Source organism: Cyanistes caeruleus, chromosome 4, assembly GCF_971803275.1.
Source record: "Cyanistes caeruleus chromosome 4, bCyaCae1.hap1.1, whole genome shotgun sequence".
NCBI lineage: Eukaryota > Metazoa > Chordata > Aves > Passeriformes > Paridae > Cyanistes > Cyanistes caeruleus.
The window spans coordinates 39,342,693-39,348,692 of record NC_141704.1 but is presented as its reverse complement, the minus strand read 5'-3'; positions in this window follow the sequence as shown (position 1 = coordinate 39,348,692).

Here is a 6,000-nt window from a genome sequence, read left to right as displayed (position 1 = left end):
AGAATAGAATATTTTCAGTTGAAAGTGACCTGCAATGATTATCTAGTCCACCTGCCTGACAATTCCAGGGCTGACTGAAAGTTAAGGCGTGTAGTTAAGGCCATTATACAAATGCCTCTTAAACACTGTCAGGCCTGGAGCTTTGACCACCTCTCTAGTAAGTCTCTTTCAGTGTTTGACTGCCCTCTCAGTAAAGAAATGCTTCTCAATGTCCAGGCAGAACCTTCCTGGCACAGATGTGGACTGTTCCCATGGATACCTGGGAAAAGAAACCAGCACCTCCCTCTTCACTTCCCTTCATTGGGAAGCTGTACAAAGCAATGAGACAGCCTCTCAGTCCCCTCTTCTCTGAATTAAACAAGCCCAAAGTCCTCAGCCTTCCACCCCTTTCCTCAGCTTCATTGTCCTCCTCTGAATGCATTGAAGGATCTCAACAACTTTCTCAAATTGGGGACCCAGGATTGCACACAGTGCTCCAGGGAAGCCCACACTGAGTACAGCAGGACCATCCCCTCTTTTTCCCAGCTGGTCATGCAGTGATGCCCCCCCATGTGTTTTGCCCTCACCCACATATCCTTTCCTGCAGAGCTGCTCTCCAACCACTCTTCTCCCAGTTTATACTTGTGTCCAGCATTACTCTTCCTAGGTGCAGAATATGACATTTGTACTTGTGAAACTTCATCCCATTAAAGATTGCCCACTGCTTCAGTCTATCAAGATGCTTTTTGATAAGCCAAAATTTTATGAAGGTTTTTATTGTATTTCAAAGACAAAAATATACCAAAAGGAGATATTCTAATGAGACTGTAAACCTTACATTTATTCAAATTGTTTTCTTCATGATTAGTGAATTTGAAGTAATTTTTACAGACAGTAAAAAGGAAGAAAATTACACTGATTGAAGAATAAATTTAGTAACATGGTTTTCAATTAAGCAAGGGTTTGATAAGTCTAGCATAAACTTCTGCTCGTTAGTTTATGGCATAGAAAGCTTTTCTTGCTTTATTGCCTCTCTCTTTCTCTCCCTCTCTCAACACCACCCTATCTTGTTACAGTCCATGATATCATCTTGCAGCCTATGTCAGGATATGGGAGCTAAAAACTAGGCTTTCTGAAAAATAAGAGATTTGCATCTCTTAATTGATGCAAAATTAATTTGCATCTGCTGAATTTTCAAGCTCTAATGGCTTAAGAAGGTTTCTATTATCTAGCAGTGAAGAAGAGCGTGAAGGATGAAGAGCAAAAAGTATCAAAGCATTATGAGATTTAAAGGTGAACTTCAGGAAGAGAATTTAGGATTTTTAAAAATTAGTTGAAGAAAAGAAGCCCAAATAAAAAAAATAGATCCACAGATCTAGGTAAGCACTTAATTTTATAAGTATTCAAGAAATTTAAATATGCATATTTATATATACAAATATATACTTATATATATTTGCTTTTCACAGAAAGCCTATCATCACCTATAGCAACATTGTATTTAATACTGATTTTATTTATGTTTTTTTAGTGGTTTGTTTCACTAGAAACATGAAAAATTGAATACCTGTATAACAAACTGAGTTTTAAATCTTAGAGGAAAGTTAGAAAAGGCTTATGGCACCTCATTTTATCTTTGGCTACAAATATAAGGATCAGATCCACAACCGTTCCCACTAACATTTTTCCTTCTCCATATTTTAAATTGCTAGCTGATGTCAGCATCATTGTCTCTCGAGCAGCTTCTTAAGCCAAGAGTTTTTGATTGTTGGAAATGCTAGTCTATTTGTGATGGTTTCCATGGCTATCATTTCAGCCACCTTAAAAAGCAAATGACATATTATCAAGCCTCTGCCTCTTCTTGACATCTTCTAAGAGGAAAACTATATGAGCATTCATGACAAATCAGGGTGCATGGTTTTGATCTAAATGGGACTTTTTTGTTCTCTTTCTCTTGTTTTTGCAATGCATTTAATTTGCTTATGTGTATATATGCAAATGCATGCTTCAGTCATTGATAAACAGGTTGTAGTGTCTGTTTATAGAAAAAAGTACATTTATCTAACAAGTACTCTTTTTTTTTACTAACGCTCAAATAAGTCTCATTCTAATGTTTGCTGAAATACATGCTGGGATTTTAAAAAATTTAATCATCTAGTTAGGCTTTCTCTTTTCTGTATAGCATAATAATGTACTTAAAAACCTTCCTGAATGGGATATATGTACTTGAGGGGAACAGAGGATTTCTAGAAATAATCTCTGGGGTAGCACTTTTGACTGCTTTGGCACGTGCAATGCTAACCTTTTTCTGGTTCTTATTCTGCCAGGCCTCTCTTAGTTTATGTGAATCATTAGACAGTAAGCAGAAGGGTTAGAAGTACCTATATATATATTTATTTAGGGAGCTGAATGTCAAGCAGTTCCCTGCTCTTAATAGCTGGTGATTTTACAAGTCAGACACTTTCCTTGTGCTGTCAGTCCGGTTTGGGTTTCACACAAGATACGTCTTGGCACTTGCAGTCTTGGCTAGGAGGCTGTGTGCTCTTCTCCTCCCCTTCTGCTGATGTGCCTTCAGCCTATTGATCTGTGGAAGGGAAAGCAGCCACCAGAGGGAAATCCTCATCTTCAGTGCTGCAGTCGCTAACTTCTCCAGACACCTCCACTGCCTCTTCTTCTTTGTCTATCTTCATGTACTTGCAGTGGCCCATGAAGTACTGGTTGGTGTTGTGGGGTGTGCACATCCCTGGCAGGCGGTACCCTGCCAGGTTCATGGGCCGGAGGCGCGTTCTTGCCTCTTGACGTATTGCTGCTGGCAAATGTGACATTGTGATCCAGCAGCGCTTCTTCGCATTCCAGAGCAGTTCTATCTTTTCTTCACTGCCACTCTGCTCACCTGCCTCGTCTTGGTGGAGGGGCTCAGTGCATTGTAGCAGTTGTTGCGTCCAATTCCTGCTGCAGTCGTGACCTTGCCACAGTGCCTTCCCAGGTTCCTTCTGCTGTGGCCCATGTACAGGACTGCTGTGCTGGCCACCCTGTCTTTCACAGCCATTTGAGGAAGATGCCCAGGAGTCCTGCTCCATGAGGTCCCTCTCTCTCTTCTGTTGCCTTGGCTGATTGTCTCCGTTAACGTGCCTTCCGCCCCTGTGCTTCCATTCCTGCTGTTGTCTCCTGACCCTGCCAGCCCTGTTGCTACACAGGAGCACAATGAGCATGTCTTTGGCCTGTACCTGCTGGTACTGCCTTGGTCTCTTGTCCCTGTCCTCACCTTGCTGTGCCTTCTTGTGCTGGCCAGCAGCGACTGTCGCCAGCATCACGGCACGGCTGGGGTGACCGTGCTGGGGTTGCTTTTCCCTCCAGCCGCGGCCTGGCCCTGCAGCGATGGCCCCATGGGGGGTGTTTAACTGGCAGGCCTGTGAGACAGCTTTGTACCTTGCCCTCTCCATGCCGACACCCTGCTGTCCTGCAGAGGCTGTTTGTGTGGGCACTCTGTGACAGCCTGCCTTGCCACTCAGCCTGGAGGAGCTGGTGGCGCTCGGTGGTGACATGGAGCTGGTGACAAGGGCACAGCCCCTCAGTCAGTAGGGGGCTCCCTGCCGTGCAGGCCCAGGCCAGGCCTCGCTGAAACAAATCCGATCTCTGGCCCTGATAACATCGCCAGCCCTGGTCTGTGCTTCCCTCCCAACACCTGGTGGAACTGAGAGAAATCTGTCCTGGGCACCTGGTGAAGGAGGGTGTGGAAGGACTAAAGAGCTGTCACGAGCTGGCACAGAAAATCAGCACCCGCAAAAAGCCTTTCTCACCCTCCTGAGGCAAACTCCTGCATCCAGCCATTTATGTCAGCTGCTGAAATGAATTCCTACTTTTTCAGTGTGGAAGGTGTATTTCAAGTAGAATGATAGACACCAGGCTTATCTCAAGATTAATTTTGTATACACAGTATATTTACATAACTCCAGGTACTATTTGTAGCATCTCTCTCTTTGGCTTTTTGTGATACAGAATAAAAACTAATAAATCACAGAATCACAGAATGATTTGGCCTGGAAGGGGTCTTAAAGATCAAGTAGTTCCAACCTTCCTGCCATGGGCAGGGATATCTCCCACTAGACCAGGCTTCTCAAAAGCCCCAACATGGCCTTGAACACTGCCAGGGATGGGGACAAATAAAATAAAAACTTTTTTATTTTTTAAAATGTGTGAGAGAAATACACTTAGATTCACTTAAATGGTGACAGAAAAACCTTATAGATGACAGCTAGGTTGAAGAAGAAAGTGTCCTCATTCTCGCCACACAAAGATAAGCATGGAATTTTTGGGCCTGTGTTTGTCTTTGGAAGTTTGAACATTTTGTGTTGCTGGGAATAGGTGGTTATTTATTGTTTTAGGCTCTCCATCCATCCACTGAAACTGTCAGACCAGGCTTATTGTTTCATAGTGAGTGATGCCTATCCACATTTAGATCAGAAACTCTGCTTATCTTTTTTCTGAGAGATACCAAAGACTCTGAGTTTTTGTACTGAATGATTAGAGCATCTATATAGTATCATGCTCTGCAACAAATAAATTGTTCTGATAGTATTTATAGTCTACTTATTTAAATACAAAATAAGAAAAATAGAATTAAAAAAATATAAAATACTTCTTTGCAATATGCTATACAAAAAGAGATTTTCTCTTTTATATTTTTTAAAAAAAAATTATATTCTAGGTTGATTAAAAAACATCAAACAAAATACCAAAGCCAACCAAACCCCATCAACAATAAACAAACAAACAAAAATTCACATAATGTTCCTTTATTTTTGTCATCAAAGAGTTTTCCATTCCTTCAGCTTTCGTTAAAGATGAAAGGAAAAAGAAAGGTGCATAAGGTTGTTTACCAAACAAGTAAAGGCAAGTCTCATCTGCCCTTAGTGTCAGGCTTTGGAATGATTTCAAGTGTCACAATTTATCAACACACGATGGCAGTAGAGGACCATGAAATGATTAGTTGATGCTGTACATTAGTGAAATAAAATCTGCCAAAGGCCTTTTTTTTCTAGAGATAGTGACAGTCTTTGCTGATGAATATTGGCAGTTCTGAGCCCAGCTCCACAGAGAAGTTGAAAAAAGAAATAAAAAAAGGGGAAAGTTCACAGTCTTTTCTTGCTGAAAGTGGCTCTAGATGTTTTCCCAGGTTCAGTTTGTGATCCCAAACTCCAGGTAAGAAGTGGCAGATTGGTGCTTTCATTAATGATGACTTTTTGGAAAGCTTTCTGGCTTATGATGTGTACTATAGCAGGTTTTGTAGTCATTCTTTGTCTCTTGGTCAGGTTGTAGCATTTTGAGGATCTTCTGAAATCAAAGATTTCTCTAGCAGCCTATTTAGCTGATAATGCTCCCTTATCTGTGATGAGTTTTGAGTGAGGTCTCAAAAGTGCTTACTGGACAGCCATACTAACTAACCTAACACAACTTCTTTCAAACTGCATTGCCACTTCATTTTCATTGCATCAAGGAAAGTCTATTAGACATGTAGCTTGATCCTCACAATTATGAGTTTGATTTAATGCCATTACTTGTCAGCATTGCCTTGTTGAGCGCTGATAGCTTCAGCCTTTCTGCAGAACATGTCTTCATGGATTTACTTTCAGGTGAGATCTTTAGATCTTTTACTAGACATTTAACATCAACTCCCTGTAACTTAAAGTAATTAAATGGTTGAGATTCCCATGGGTCTCCCAAGTTGAGTCTGTGGCTGAAGGAATATTTGTACTGGTCAATGGATCGTGCTGCTGAGGTAACCCTGTATGCTTCCCATCTCCAGAGCCCAGCAGCAGCAATAGCTGCATCACTCCAAAAAGCCTAACTTAACAGGATTTACCAAGAAGATCTCAAGGGTAAGATAGCTCTGCTGTTTCAGACACCTTATGCTCTCAGAGCACTGTTCCCCAGGCCAAGAAATTTTTTACAAGTTCTTTATTTCTCCTGTGATAGTCCTTGCAGGCATTATTAAAAAATTTCAAGCACACAGCTGCTGCC